The sequence below is a fragment of the Microcebus murinus genome, chromosome 4, assembly GCF_040939455.1.
Source record: "Microcebus murinus isolate Inina chromosome 4, M.murinus_Inina_mat1.0, whole genome shotgun sequence".
NCBI lineage: Eukaryota > Metazoa > Chordata > Mammalia > Primates > Cheirogaleidae > Microcebus > Microcebus murinus.
In genome coordinates this window covers 59374479-59389698 of record NC_134107.1, presented here as the reverse complement: position 1 = coordinate 59389698, position 15220 = coordinate 59374479, and the positions used below count along the sequence as shown (strand labels likewise).

Below are 15220 nucleotides of genomic sequence, written 5' to 3'. Positions count from 1 at the left end.
TTGAATATATGATTTATGATAATCAGAGATAATCTGATACCATATTCCGTATTCTGGAAGTGCCAGACACAGGTGTCAGAAGAGAGAAAAAATATTTTTTTTCAAGCCTGGAATGGTGGCACACACCTGTAGTCCTAGCTACTCAGGAGGCTGAGGCAGGAGGATCCCTTGGGTCCAGGAGTTCAAGGCTGCAGTGAGCTGTGATCTTGCCACTGCACTTCAGCCTGGATGACAAAGTGAGATCCTGTCTCTAAAAAAAAATTATTTTTCAAGTGCAAGACTTATGTATTCAGTCTATAGACAATGCTTTGTGTAGGTAGAGCTTTGTAGGCCTTTTACAAGAACTCTGTTCCTCTCTCTTCATTTTCCCTACCCATAATGATTTCTGGCCCACAAATTAGAAACCATTGCTATACCATCTGGGGATGGTGGAATTTGTGGAGACTTATGGAATAGCATGCAGTAGGATAGAGCAGAGGAGGTGAAATTTGGGGTTTTCCTGGGGTGGACTGATAGAGATTGGAATAGGAGCTGGTGGGGATGAGACGTTCAATGAAGGGAGTGTGATGATGAGCAGGCAGGAAGGTGTCAAATTGGAAGTTAAGTCCAAATTAGTGTGCCCAAAATATGTTCTAGGGAAGGTAGGACTTTGGCTTGAGTTTGAAGAGTAGGAGAAAAGGAGGAAATGGGTGTGGGCAAGTCCAGAAAAAGGGAAATTTTGAGAAGAGGCACTGAAAATTGAGAAAATTCTCCCTGCTAACTTAATGTTCTTTTATGAATTGGAACTGACCATCATTATTTGTTTTAATAGTGGAACTGTTGAGGTCAGAGAAAAACCAGCCAGGCAGTCCTGAAGCATCAATGAGGCAATGGGAAGCTACAGAAAGATTCTAGGCAGGAAAGAGAGGTTGTTGGATTTGGAAGTTATATTTTTTGTAAATAGTCTTACAGCTTAAAAAATGATACGTGCTCCTTTTAAACAATTCAGGCATTATGAAAATAAAAATTACTTGCAATCCGAAACCCTTTCCCTTAACATAATCACTGCTAATATTTGGGGGGAACATCTTTCCTGAAATCTCTATATGCTTACAGAACATTGTCTCAAACTTGACATAAATTGCACCCATCTAAACATCCTGTTATATGATAAATTCTTTCCTCTCGAGAATAAATGGTGAATAGCTTTTCATGTCAATAAATAGATGTCTCATCATTTTAAATGGCTGCTTAGTACTGCATCGAATGTATCACAATTGGTTTAACCAGCCCCCTAGTGATGAACATTAATGCTACTCCCATCGACCACCTCATATATCAACTTTGTACATTCATCTTTTTTAAATCGTTCGATTATCTTTTTAAGGTACGTTCTTAAAAGTAACGGAGCTGGGTCAAGAAGTATGCCCTTTTTACATTTGGATCCAAGTTGCCAAATCGTCCCCAAATTTGCAGGGAAGACCAGTGAGGAAGGGGCTGCATTAGATCTGGTGTGAGAAAGCGGCAACGAGAATAGCGAGGGGAGTACAGAATAACAGGTGATCTAACCCATGTCGGCCTATCCTCGGTGGGTTGGCATATTCCTTTCCTTCTTCCTCTCTTTCTCTTCTTTTTCTTAACATGGAGGAAGAAACTAGAACTCCATCTCCCAGCATTTCGCAGGGACCACACTCCCTGGGAACTGTAGTATCCGGTCTGAGAAGAATCCGGAAAAAGGGCGGGAGGCTGTGGGGCATGCTGGGAGATGTAGTCTGGCGGGCGGCGGCCTCTGTATGTGTCAATGCAAAGAGGTTGGAGAGGCTGCGAGCATTTCCCCTATGGGGATAGGGCCTCTGAACAACCTGACTTCCCTCACAGGTGGTCTTGGAATCTACAAATGCCATCTGCGGACGGTTGGCTTCATTCCCCTTTCCGGGACCGGAGAGGGCGCGGCCCGAGCGATTGGGCGCGCGGCGGGAGGCGCAGGCCGCGCGCGGCCCGGAGCAGGGCATGCCGGGAGTTGTGGTCCTGACGCTCTGAGGTTGTGGGACGTGTCGCGGTGCCGCGCCGGCTCCTCCTTCCCTGTCCTTCTCAGCGGTCCCCCGCCTCCTCCCTCCTTCCCCTCCTCCCTCGCCCGCAGCCGAGCGTCCCCTCCCCCCACCCATCGGGCTCCTCGGCAGCTACTGCAGAGGATTCAGAGCCGAGTCGCTGAGGAGGAGGAGGCTCCTGTCCCTGCGCGCCATCAGCCACCCTACTGGACACGGGCGAAGGAGCAAGAGCGTCGCAGCTGTAGCTTCCACAGAAGACAAGGACATCGTCGCCTCAGCCGCCGCCGCCGCCGCCGCCGTTTTCGCCTGCAGCTGCTCTCCGGTGAGCATACCCCCTCCAAAAAAAACCCGGTCCGCTTGTCCTGAGCCTGGGCCGGTGGTTCTGGGGAGAATGAGAGTGGGGGCTGCGGAGCCCCCACGCCGGCTGGGGGGAGGGGGTTGAGGTAGCGATGGAACCGCGGGCTGGCGGGGGAGACTTGTCCAAGCGCGGGCTGGGGGTGGGGTGAGGGTGGGACCCAAGCAGGTTGGGGGGCGGGCGACGAGGAAGGAGTACTTTTAATGGGGAATAACCGGACCTGGGACAGAAAAGTGGGGTGGGGGCGTCGGGTTGGAATTTGGGATGGTCTTGGGGTGAGGGGGAAGATGAGCCTGGACTGGGATGGCTTTTAATGGGGGAGGGGACTGAGTGAGGGTGGTGATTAGGGGTTGGCCTGGAGCAGTTGACAGCTTGGGGTCTGAGCCGGGATTGGGGGTAGGGGAATGATTTCAGTGGAGTGAGATGTACAGGGTTGGAGAGGACCCTGGGGAATGTTAATTCGGGAAGGTGGAATTCAGGGTCGACCTGGGGCAGGCTGGTGGAGGTGGTAGGAGCTAGGGATGAGGGACTTGGAAAGGGTTGAGACCTGAGCTTGATGTGGGTGTCTGTCATCTGAGGATGGTGGAATTTGTGGAGACTTATGGAATAGCGTGGGGTAGGATAGAGCAGAGGAGGTGGAATTTGGGTGAGCTGATGGAGATTGGAATAGGAGCTGGTGGGGATGAGACGTTCAGTGAAGGGAGTGTGATGATGAGCTGGCAGGAAGGGGTCAAATTGGAAGTTAGGCCCAAAATGGGAGAACAAGGATTGAAATTGGGGGTGGGGCACAGTGGAATAGGATTTAAGGTGATCTTAGAATCACTGGAAGAGGCAAGGTGGCTCCCTGGGTGTGAGGTTGAGGCAGAGGGCATATAAGACATCACTGGGCTGGACTCATTGAAAGGGTAGTGTCAGGTGGTAAGCAAGGTTAGGTTATGATATCTTGAAGAAAATGTCCCTTGGGCAAGGTGGCAGAGGGAGTTTTGGAGAAAGAATGCCAGAAATGAGCTGGTAGGTCTGGAGAGGTTGTTGATTGATGATGGTTAGGTGGCAGAGGGGAAATTTAAGGAGTGGGAAACCTGGAGTTGCTGGTATGGATGGAGCAGAGAGATGGAAAGGTATGAGAGCGGTCCTTGGAAGAAGTGGGTTGGATTTTTCTGGAGAGTAAGGATTAGGTTAGTCTCCAAGAGACACAAGAGGGTTAGGGGTCGGAACACTTAAATGGGCAGATTTGGTGGCTGTGTTTGGGGGAAGGTTAGTAAGGTTGTTAGAGGGGACTTAGGAGGGGACACAGAAGGTGTATTAAAGACTTTCAGAGAGGACGTTTCAAGCTGTTAGTTTGATCTTTTTGTTTGCTTGTTTCATTTATCTTAGTATCATTTGGAAGCCAAGTCATTACATTAGTATCATTTGGAAGCTCAAATGATAAAGTTGAGAGGGGCTTCAGTTAAGGTAGAATTAAGGAGGGGAGGGTGTCTTCTATTATTCATATAGCATAAAAAGAAAGTTGGGGGAAAATGCACTTCCAAACTAAAGGGGGGAGAAGGTGAAATTAGAATGTGATAGATATCTTTCTATATGTTGTCTCTGCCTTCTCCTTTCCCCTCTCCCACTGGTGCATTTAAGAACTAGTCTTGGAATTTGGTATTTAAATAGATTTGATGAGCTTGAGATTGTTATGGGTGCATTCCTTGCTTGAGAACTGATGAATGAGACTGAAAAATATAAGGCTGAATTTATTTTCTAGGCAGGCAACATGCACATAGGTAAAAAGAGCTTAGCTCCCCCCACCCTCCTTTAAAATTGATTGCTTGAAGACTCCATTTATTGGTGTCCTGGTTTGCAAGGCAATTAGGCCCATCATTGTATTGCAGGCTAATAATCCTGAGATGAGTCTTGGCACCACCACTTTATGTAAACAGAGAGAAGACAGGAAATATGGAAATGTCATAAATATTCATTGGCGAGATGGTTTGGTACTGATGGAATTTTTCATATTATTCCCTTTTGACATTGCTTGATAAGATTAAAATAATTGGACTGTATTTCAGATTCAGATTCAGATTCAGTTTTCTTCTAAAGGAATTCAAATGATCAGAATTCTGTCAGATGTGGATAAAGTATATGGAGTCATTTTTATTTTTATTTTTTAGGAAATGATGTTGATATAGGCACATTGCATTAACTACAGAAACAATATCTCCATCTATTCATCAGAAATTTGATTTAAAGCTTAGTGATATACTCATTCTCCTGGCAGAATGGTGATGATAGAAGGTAGAGAGGAGTGTAAATGGAGGGAACATCTTTAGGGGAACAATTTTCTGGACTTAATTGCATTAAGTATGATATGTTAAACATGAAGTAGCTATTGATTAGATCTCAGACTGAGGAAAAAATGTAGGATATAAAGAAGATAAAATTGGTATCAATGGGATCAAAATAATTCTTTTTGTTTATGTTCAATCTTCAGAGTTCAACTTGCAAACCTTGGCTTTCACAACTAAGCACATAAAAATACCCATTTAGAATCTTTTTTTTTTTTTAGTTTCAAAATGGGCAGAATGATGGAAAGTTGGATTTATTCTTTGAATTGAAAGTGTTTTGTTATGAGGAAGCTTCCTGTATTACAATAAAAATCAGGTTTTAGCAGTTACCTGTAATTCAGTGAGAGTGTAATGCAACTAATGCAAGCATTTCTCCTTGTAACTTTACTCTGGGGTCCAGACGTTGTTTTTGTGGATCGGCAGGCTTGGTCTAGAGAGATGGGATGTTTATGTTAAAACCCCAGCTTTTTTGCATTATTTCGGGACAGAAAAAGAAAAAAACAAAACAAAACCCAGCTTTTAATTTTGGACTTCTCCTAAACAAAACAAAACAAAAACAAACCCTAGCTTTCGAGAGCTTAAAATGAAAAGTAATCAACTGGGAGAAATGTATTGCTAGATTTTTTTTCCTCTTAGCTATGGTCACCTGTGCAGTAGTAATGTGTATAAAGTGCTTTAGTATTATATCTTTACCTCATTTGATCCTTCAGATACCTGGTGAGAAGGAGAGAGCAGATGGAGATATTGGTAGACAGATGCCTTGGTAGAATGAATAGCTCATGAATTTAGGAGTCAAGAGTCCTAGCTTCAAATCTCAGTTCTACCACTTGAAAGCTGAGTGATTTCAGTAAAGTCATTAAAAATTTTTCATATTTGGTCATTAAAATTACACAATGCTGTGAATGTACTCAATGCTGCTGAATTGTATGTTTATATTTGGTTAAATGAGGGGAAAACCCCCCCAAAACCAGAAAACTTTCATACTTCACAAAGCTGTCAAAGGGAACAAACCAGTTCATGTCCTGAAAACACTGTGCATATATGAAAAATCTATTTGCTATTTATTTATTTAATGCCTGCTAAGTGCCAGGGGAAATGAAAATGATGGAAAAGCAGCTGTCAAGGAGCTTCGTCGTCATGGGAGAGATAGAAAATTTAAATATAGTGAGAGAAGTGAGGCAGAATGAACACGGTGGTTAAGAATATGGGTTCTGAAGTCTGTCTGCTACTTACTACTAGGTATGTGACCTAGTATAGGCACAATGGGCTCATCTGTAAAGTGTGGATAATAGAAGTAATATCATAGGGTTGTTTTGAGAATTAAACAAAATAATTGGTGGAAAGCATTTAACACAGTGTATTATATAGTACTCATTAGAAAAATAATAGCTGTTGCCATTATTATTAGAGATATAGGCAGAAGCTAGAATAGTGAATAGCCTTATGTGGCCTACCAATGAGTTGTTATTATGGTATTCTATTATTTATTAAGGAGATATTATTTTGTATTATGATCTCCTAGTTTATCTGCATATTTGCATGTTTATAGTCTAGGAACTTTTAAACAGTTCTTTAAGCTCCAAGAAAAGTACTAAACAAATGTTAGCTGTTAGCATCTCATCTATAAAATAAAAAGAAAAACTATGCTCTGAGAGGTTAAATGACTTGTTTAAGGTTACATAGCCAATAAATGGAAAGGTTTGGGGTATAGCCCCAAAATTCTGATTCTTCAATCCTGCTTATATCCCTCTTTTTAAATTGTGAAATATGCCTTATTTATGAAAGTATATAATGTAAATTGACAATTTAAAGAATAATAACACAGTGAAGACCTCAGTGAAGACCCCAGCTTAACAAAAAAATGGAGATTTCTAGTACCTTTAAAACCTCTTGTGAGGCCCTGTCTGATTGAATCTCCTACCTTTCCCCTCCCTCAGAGGTAACCACTTTCCTAAATTTTATGTGAATAATTTCCTTGCTTTTCTTTATACTTTTACCAAATATGTGCCTATCTCTGAAGAATGTATTTTTTACCTTTGCAACTTTTTGTAATAGAATCATAGGGTAAGTATTCTTCTGTGACTTGCTTTATTCTTATTCTTATTTTTTAACTTTACAGTAAGCTTTCTTTCTTCTACCATTAAGTAATATATGCTCATGATGGAAATTGAAAATTATAAAAAAGTAAAAAGCAAAATTATTATCTGTAGACCCATTGCCCAGTAATACTTTCTGTTATTATATGTGTGCATATATTGAGAAATATGGGTAGTCCACATACCAAGAGCATCTTACCCTATGGATCATCAGATTACCCAGATGTAGATTAGTCATACTCGGAAATAGGAATAGGAGGGTATAGTAGTAGCCTTTGTGAGCTCTGACAGAGTACTGTCTGGGAGAGTTTTTCTCACTGGCAGGAATTCTGTGTATTCTAGATTCTAATTCTTTGTTATACCAGTTTGAAGCTTCATGTCATGTTTTGGCTAGTCACTTAACTCTTTTGGTCAGATCCATCTTTTTTTTTTTTTGCAGAAAGGCAGCCTGGTACATTGGTCCTCATCTGATTGTGCAGGAGAGTCTGTCATCTGATGCACAGAGAGTACCACGAATAGGAAATCCTCAGTTATACATATCAGAAGCTTAGTAACCTACTTGGCAAAATTTTTTTATGTAAGGAATTTGGAATCCAAATTCATTAATAATCTGTTGTAACTTTGGTTTACTTATCTGTAAATTGGGGCTCAAATGAGATAATAAATGTGAAAATTACTTTTTAAACTATAAAGGACTATAGAAATGTTAGTTGCTTTTTCTTCCCTTCTAGTTTATAAAACTGAAATCAGGATACTATACACATAAGTAAAAAGCTTTTCATATTTGGTTTATTGCCTTTCTGAAGGGTTTTTCTCTCAGTGAGGGAGGAAATACATGATGGTCAGTCCACAGTTTCTGTCATAAACTTGAAGATTGTTGGATATAGTGGGACAGAAAAAGTGCTAGAGGACTGTCTCTTAGTAAATTTTGGGACCTGGTTCCACATTAACTGTGCTGGCTGCTGAAAGTGAAACAGTTGAGACTTTATTGAGGTGGAAAATGAAGTATACACTGTTTGCTCTTCATTATCCTGACAAATACAGTCATTTCCCTCTTTGTTTTCTACCTGTAACGTACTACAGAGAAAGAGGTAAAGTGAGGATTGTTTGAGATATGTAAAGAGGAGATAATCCTCCATTGTTGGGTTGATACATGGATTAAATGAGAGCAGAAGGACAAAGTACCTAAAACACTGACTGGCACATACATAATTGGTACTTAGTATCATAGCTATTATTATTATTTATATTTTTATTTTACTTGTGAATTGTTTGGAGCTAACTTCTCCTCCAGGATATTCTGTTACTCAGTATTTTCTTGGGTTACATCTCCCCTCACTCAGTTTACATTTGGAATGGAAATTTATTTTAATAATATCATAAGTAAAGCAAAAAAAAAAAAAAAAGAATGAAAATCCACAACTGCAACACATTCCAGGGTCAAGGAGGTGGTTTTATGAATGACAGATAGGTTTAAGACATATCTGTTCAAGTATCTATTGAGTGATTATTAGATGGTAGGCAGTAAGGGAGTGTTGGAAGTCAGGAATAAAAAAATTCTCTGCTCTTAAGGAGCTTAGAGACTAGGGGAGAATTAGGTATGTCACACATAATTATAGCATAGGGGGATAAATACTACAGTGGAGGCATAGACAAAGGGCATGGGGACCATGGAGGTTGGCATGGCCTGAGAAGTAGGGAATAGAGGGATACTTAGAGATGTTAATGCTTAAGGTGAGACAGTCTTCCTTAATTGTTCCCTCCCTGTGTTTTAGTAGGCCTTAGTTTGTACCTCTCTTTAAAATCTTTTTTAGCATGTGTACCTACTGGAAAACCAAATAAGCCAATCCACAGTCATGCTGTACTGTCATGGTCCTACTCATTCCATATGCTGTACTTTCCATCTGGAAAGCCCCCTCCTTACTAAATTCCTTATTTCTTATTTTGTCCACTATATGAGCTGTACTATTGAACCTAGTTCATCATTTTTGCTTGTCCTGGTTTGTTGTTTAGCAGAAAGAGATTTTTAAAGTTGTAAAAATAGCTGATATATTTTTGTTTGTTAGTTTTTTTAGAGACAGGGTCTTACTCTGTTCCCTAGGCTAGAGTACAGTGGAGTGATCATAGCTTACTGTAACCTCCACCTCCTGGGCTCAAGTGATCCTTCTACCTCAGCCTCCTAAAGTGTTGGGATTATAGGCATAAGCCACTGCGCCGAGCCGAAAATAGCTAATATTTAAGAAAAGATCTTTATTGTTTCTACCTTCTCAGTAAATGTTGCTAATCCTTAGGACTGGCTTCTAGGCTCACTTGTGTTTTTAGAGTCTTTCCTCGAATAGTCTTGTCCATATGCTGACGACTCTTAAATCTCTATCTTTAACTCAGAGTTCTCTCCTGAGCTCCAGACTTGTCTATCTCTCTGGGTACTATCTCCCATCTATAGTATTTTCATTTCAAAGATCCTCAAATTCAGTATATCCAAGACAGAACTCATTTTCCCCATCTACTTCTTCTGACCTCTCCTCTTTCTACCTCTTCCCTCACAAAAAGTTAAAATCATCTTTTTCTTGTTTTGTTCTAGCTTAAAGTCATTACTATCCATTTAGTTATTCAAGATATGAATTTATCATTAGTCTTTTCTTCCCCTGTATCTCTCATAGCCAAACATAAAATTCTTCTAAATATTTCAGGAATTCAACTCCTCATTCCTACTATTACCAGCTCAGGCACTAATCTCACTTGGACAAGGGTAGCCTCCTAACTGGTCTCTGTATCATTCATCTCATAAACCTATTTTCCACTCAGCACCCAGAACATTTACCCAACAAATGTATATGTCTATGTCACTCCCTTGCTTAAATCCCTTCATTGGCTCCTTAATGTGATATATTAGGTCTTTTGTGACCTGTTCCTATATACTCCTCGTGCCTGATGAGAGCATCATGAGTGGCATGCAGTTTCTACAGACAACTTGTTTCATACCTTTTCCCATCCTTTTAGGTTAGGTGTATCATCTCCCCCGAGAAACCTTTCAGAACCCCTAAGGTCACAGATAACAAAATGTCCTCATTTTGTTTCCAGGTAGCATCTAGTCCATGCCTCTGTCAAGTATTTGCCTTATTTTAGGAAGATTAACTGTTTCTCTGTTCCTTAATTGTAAGTTTTGTGAGGGTGGGGACTATGTCCAACTCACTTTTACAGTCCTAGCTCCTGGAGTATGCCTTGCAAGTAGTGAGTGATTAGTTTTTGAACTGAACCTATTGAGAATAGTTGACAAACAAGTAGTATGATATTCTAATGAGTAGGTACAATTTTTTTCTCTAGATGTGGGTTTTTAGAATTTAGAATTTAATTGGATTGATAGAGGCTTTAGTGATGGTGATGTATAGCACAAGTTTCAAAAGAAGAAGACACCAAAATGTTGTGTTCAGGGGTTAGCAAATGCTTTCTATAAAAAATACTTTAGGTTTTTGCAGGCCATATATGGGCTCTGTCATTTCTCCCCCTTCCCCTCTTTTTGTCTCCCTTTCCCTCTTTTTTCCCTCCTCCCCCATGTTCTTGCCTCCCCTCCTCCTTCTCCTCTTCCTTTTACATGGTTTTAAGAATGTAAAAACCATTCTTAGCTCACAGGACATACAAATAGGCCATGGTTGGGCCATAGCTTGCCAGTCCTTAGTATATTACCAAAAATCAGCTCAAAGTTGTAGAATATTAAAGAACAAAGACTAAAGCAAGTTCATATTTTTTGCTTTATTTATTTTGTAAAATTTAGTTTCTTGGGCAATTATACATATCTTTAGTACTGAAAACAATTGTGTAGAATTTTTTTTTGGTCAAACTATGTTTATCTAAAAGTTAAACATTTTATTAAATGGGCCATTGGTCTCTGTAAGAAGATGCTCTAAGATATGCTGTAAGAACACCTTGATTTATAGCTCTAATACTCCTCCTACCACTTAGACAGGTAAGTTTGGGTCCTTTCAGAATATGCCTATTTTTATGATAAGTTGTGCTTTTTCTTGGGTATAGACATTTAGAAGGAACCCTGGGCTGATATGTTTAGATCTACTGTTAGATCAGTAGTCTTTGACCTACTTAGACAGCTGGGACTCAGAATCACCTCAGGAGCTGTTTAAGAAAAAGAAAAAAAAAAAAAGATAAACCTCAGTTCTACCCTAGACCAGTACTAACATAACTTCTGTTGGTGAGCCTATGGCAGATGTGTATATGGGGTTATGTTTATATAGAAAATATAACTTAAAAAGAAATTATATTGAAGTATTTGTGACATGTAGAAAAAAAATTGCACAAAAAGTATAACCAGCACTCAGATCAAGAAAGGGAACATTACTCTCTCTTCTAAGGCAAGCAATACATTTCCAGTACCATAGGTTATTTTTGCTTGTTTATGAAATTTCACAAGGTATGACTGACTTTTTGTACTCAACATTAGTTGTGAGACTCACATCATTAGGAATGTAGGTATAGTTTATTCATACTCACTGCTATAGGGCAACATTCTCAAGCATTGCGGTGTCTTCACATTCTTACTTATCGTTGAGGTCCCCAAAGAGCTTTTGTTTGTGGGTTATATCTATCATTATTTACTGTGTTAATATTTAAAACTGAGAAATTTTTGAAGTATTTTATTTAAAAAACCTCTATTACATGTTAACATATTTTTATGAAAATTAGTATATTATTTCAAACCAAAGAAATTAGAAGAGACCAGGCACAGTGGCTCATGCCTATAATCCCAGCACTTTGAGAGGTCAAGATGGGAGGATTGCTTGAGGCTAGGAGTTTGAGACCAGCCTGGGAAACATAGTGAGACCCTGTCTCTGCAAAAAATAAAAAAATTAGCCAAGTATGCTGGCGTGTGCCTGTAGTCCCAGCTATTGGGAATGCTGTGTGGGAGCATTGCTTGAGCCTCGGAGTTTGAGGTTACAGTGAGCTGTGATTGGGCTATTTCACTCCAGCTTGGGCAACAGAGCTGATGCTCTGTCTCTAAAAAAAGGGAAAAAAGCTAAAAAACAAAATAGATGAAGAATGTTTTGCAATTTTCCAAATCTCTTTAATATCTAATTGGATTCATATATGTTTCTGCATTCAGTCTGTTGTGATTGTTTGTTTTGCATGGAGTATATAAAGAATCCAGTCCCGTATAGATAATTGGAAAAGGGAGAAGTGTTTTAATTATCTTTGTAGGTAATTGTGGATATTCATCTTTAATACTACACCAAAACTTGACAATTGGTAGTTTCCTGAGGTCCATTGCCTTGTGGAATCTGAAACCATATTAATGAGCTTTTCATACTTTGTTACATTAAAATCCATTGGTCTGTTTTGCACTTTGAGTAGATCTTTTACCTGTGCATCATTTTGTAGCATCATGGATTGGTTATTTGGAAAATATTGATGCATTAAGTGTCTTAGTCTGCTTTGGCTTAGACACACAAATTTATTTTCTCAAAGTTCTGGAGGATAGAAGTTCAAGATCAAGGTTTTAGTGTGGTCATTTTCGGGTGAGGGTTGTCTTCCTGGCTTGTAGTTGGCCACTTTCTCTATGTGTCCTCAAACAGTGGGTTAGTGAGGGAGGAGAGTGACTGTGAGTAGACAAATTCTCTGATTTCTCTTATTAAGGACATTAATCCTATCATGGCAGCCCTACCCTCATGACCTCATCTAAACCTAATTATAAGTCATCTAAACCTAATTGCCTCCCAAGGGCCCCATTTCTAAATACCAAAGTATTGGGGCATAGGGCTTCAACGTAAGAGTTTTGAGGGGACACAGTTCAATCTATATCACTGAGTTATGCAGATCTTCTGAATGTTGACATATTCTATTGTATAATGTTAAAAAAATCACATTTGTTAATATCACCACTGATCCCATCAGACAAGTCTTTCCTAATTTTCGCTTGAAAGCTCAAATTTTATCATTGGCAATAAATACTGACAGTTGTTTTCCTTGAAGTGACAGTCTCACATTGTTCATTTTTGAAAAAATGTCTGCCATACATCCAAATCTGAATAATCATTATTTTTCTGCCATTCGTTTTCAAGTAAAAATGGTGTTTTATGAAAAAAAGGAGCTAGTTCAGCTTGCAACTCCATTGCACAAGTTCTTTAGTGCTTTTCTTTGAGATGATTCTTGTACTTTGATTTGCAGCAGAAATGCTTTATGTGTACATCCCATTTCTTCACATAGAATATTAAAAAGATGTATAATTAAGGATTGAGATTTAATAAAATTAACAGTTTTTGTTTTGAGATAGAGGTCTTGCTATGTTCCCTGGCTGATGTCAAACTCCTGGCCTCAAAGTGATCCTCCCACCTCAGCCTCCCAAGTAACTGGGACTATAGGCATGGGCCAACCTCGCCTTGCTAAAAGTAATATGGTAGTTTTTACAGCTTCATCAAGAACATTCTTAACATTCTTTAGTGAAACTGAAACTAGCTTTTTTTTTTTTTTTGACATGGCCACGAAGAATGCAATGACACTATTACAGTTTGGTGCTACTTCCTTGATTCAGTATAAGATGATGTATTTTCATTTGTTAATAAGATTATATTTCTAGGCTTTACTTATTTTTTTATAAGGGGAATAGGTGGTTTTGTCAAACCTTTACTAAAAATACTGTTTGAAAGCCAGTGTGAATGCAGGTTTTTCCCTTAGCTCAGTAGAACCAAAACACTTCAGCATTGAGGCATTTCACAACTTTGTCAGGATGTTAGAAAATCACTGGGCTTGGTGCTTATTTTTCTCCACCTTGTATGAAGTAGCCTTTAGAGAGCTGTGCATAGTTGTGCCTAAAAGTGTTTTTGTAGGTTTATTAGGTCCTTGTCGTTAGCCTGGAGCATTTACAGTAGAAAAAGAAAAAGATGAAGCCATAGACAAACAGTTGGTAATGACTTTGGTTTTTTTTTTTTTTTTTTTTTGAGACAGAGTCTCGCTTTGTTGCCCAGGCTAGAGTGAGTGCCGTGGCGTCAGCCTAGCTCACAGCAACCTCAAACTCCTGGGCTCGAGTGATCCTTCTGCCTCAGCCTCCCGGGTAGCTGGGACTACAGGCATGCGCCACCATGCCCGGCTAATTTTATATATATATATCAGTTGGCCAATTAATTTCTTTCTATTTATAGTAGAGACGGGGTCTCGCTCTTGCTCAGGCTGGTTTTGAACTCCTGACCTTGAGCAATCCGCCCGCCTCGGCCTCCCAAGAGCTAGGATTACAGGCGTGAGCCACAGCGCCCGGCCATGACTTTGGTTTTTAACTGCGATTGGGCACAGGAGAATGGAGAAAGAGGTAAGCTAGATAAGTCATGGTGCTAAACATTATTGTATCTTCTAGTTCTAGCCTGGAATCTTAGTTCTGGAGATGGGGAATTAACATTGTGTGCCTACATTGTGCTAGCCCCTGTTATCTTAATTAAACCTCACATTTTCCTGTAGGGTGATCATAATTATCTTATTTTATATGTGAAAAAACTTAGGCTCAGAGATGTTGAGCCTAAGGCCCATCAGCCAGTAAGTGACTAGGGTAGGATTTATCTCCAGATTTTTCTGCCATCAAAACCTATGATTGTACTTTCTTATGTGCCATGCTACCTTCCAGGGACAGGATCTCACTAATTATTCATGTGTCTCTCATACTTGGAACCTAGCAGAGGTTTAGTACATTTTTGTGGAGTAACTCGTCAGTGCTAAATGAGTGAATCAGTTTTTACAGAGTAGAACATAATCTTTCCACTCTGAGCTACTATGTATGTTGGTTCTACAAAGTATAGAGTGATGCAGTGGTTTTACACACTAGTATCTGTTCATCATGTGTTGCTATGGGGAAAAGGTCAATCATCTTGATGATAAACTCTGTAAAACTATTTAAACAATTTGGATATTTAGGAATCTGAGAAATCTAATACAATGAATTTTTCCTAGATTATTAATTATCTCTTTAGAAATACATAGCACATCTATTTTGTTTTGGCTTACCTCCTTACAAGATATGAGACCTTGGGTATGTTACTTCACTTTTTTTGTGTATCATTATTTTTTAATCTTTAAAAAGGGTAGGGCAGGCTGGGTGTGGTGGTTCACTCCTATAATCCTAGTACTGTGGGAGGCCGAGGTGGGAGGATTGCTTGATTGCAGGAGTTGACCAGCCTGAGCAAGAGTGAGACCTCGTCTTTACTAAAAATAGAAAAGTTAGCCGGGCTTTGTGGCATGCTACTGTAGTCCCAGCTACCTGGGAGGCTGAGGCAAGAGGATGGCTTGAGCCCCCAGGAGTTTGAGGTTGCTGTGAGCTAGACTGATGCCAGGGCACTCTAGCCGGGGCAACAGAGTGACACTCTGTTTCAAAAAAAAAACAACAACAACTTACCACAGTGCTTGCCATATATTAATTACTCAATA

At 39.8% G+C, this 15220-nt stretch overlaps 1 protein-coding gene across 2 annotated transcripts in view; it reads left to right on the top strand.

The window, feature by feature from the left end:
• The first annotated feature begins 2023 nt into the window (after positions 1 to 2023).
• FAM168A (family with sequence similarity 168 member A) overlaps positions 2024 to 15220 on the top strand; it is a 192212-nt gene continuing 179015 nt past the window's right edge. For both annotated transcript variants that reach the window (XM_012744927.3, XM_012744926.3), the window contains exon 1: positions 2024 to 2349. The gene's annotated coding sequence lies outside the window, so the exon portion shown is untranslated. The remainder of the gene's footprint in view (positions 2350 to 15220) is intronic.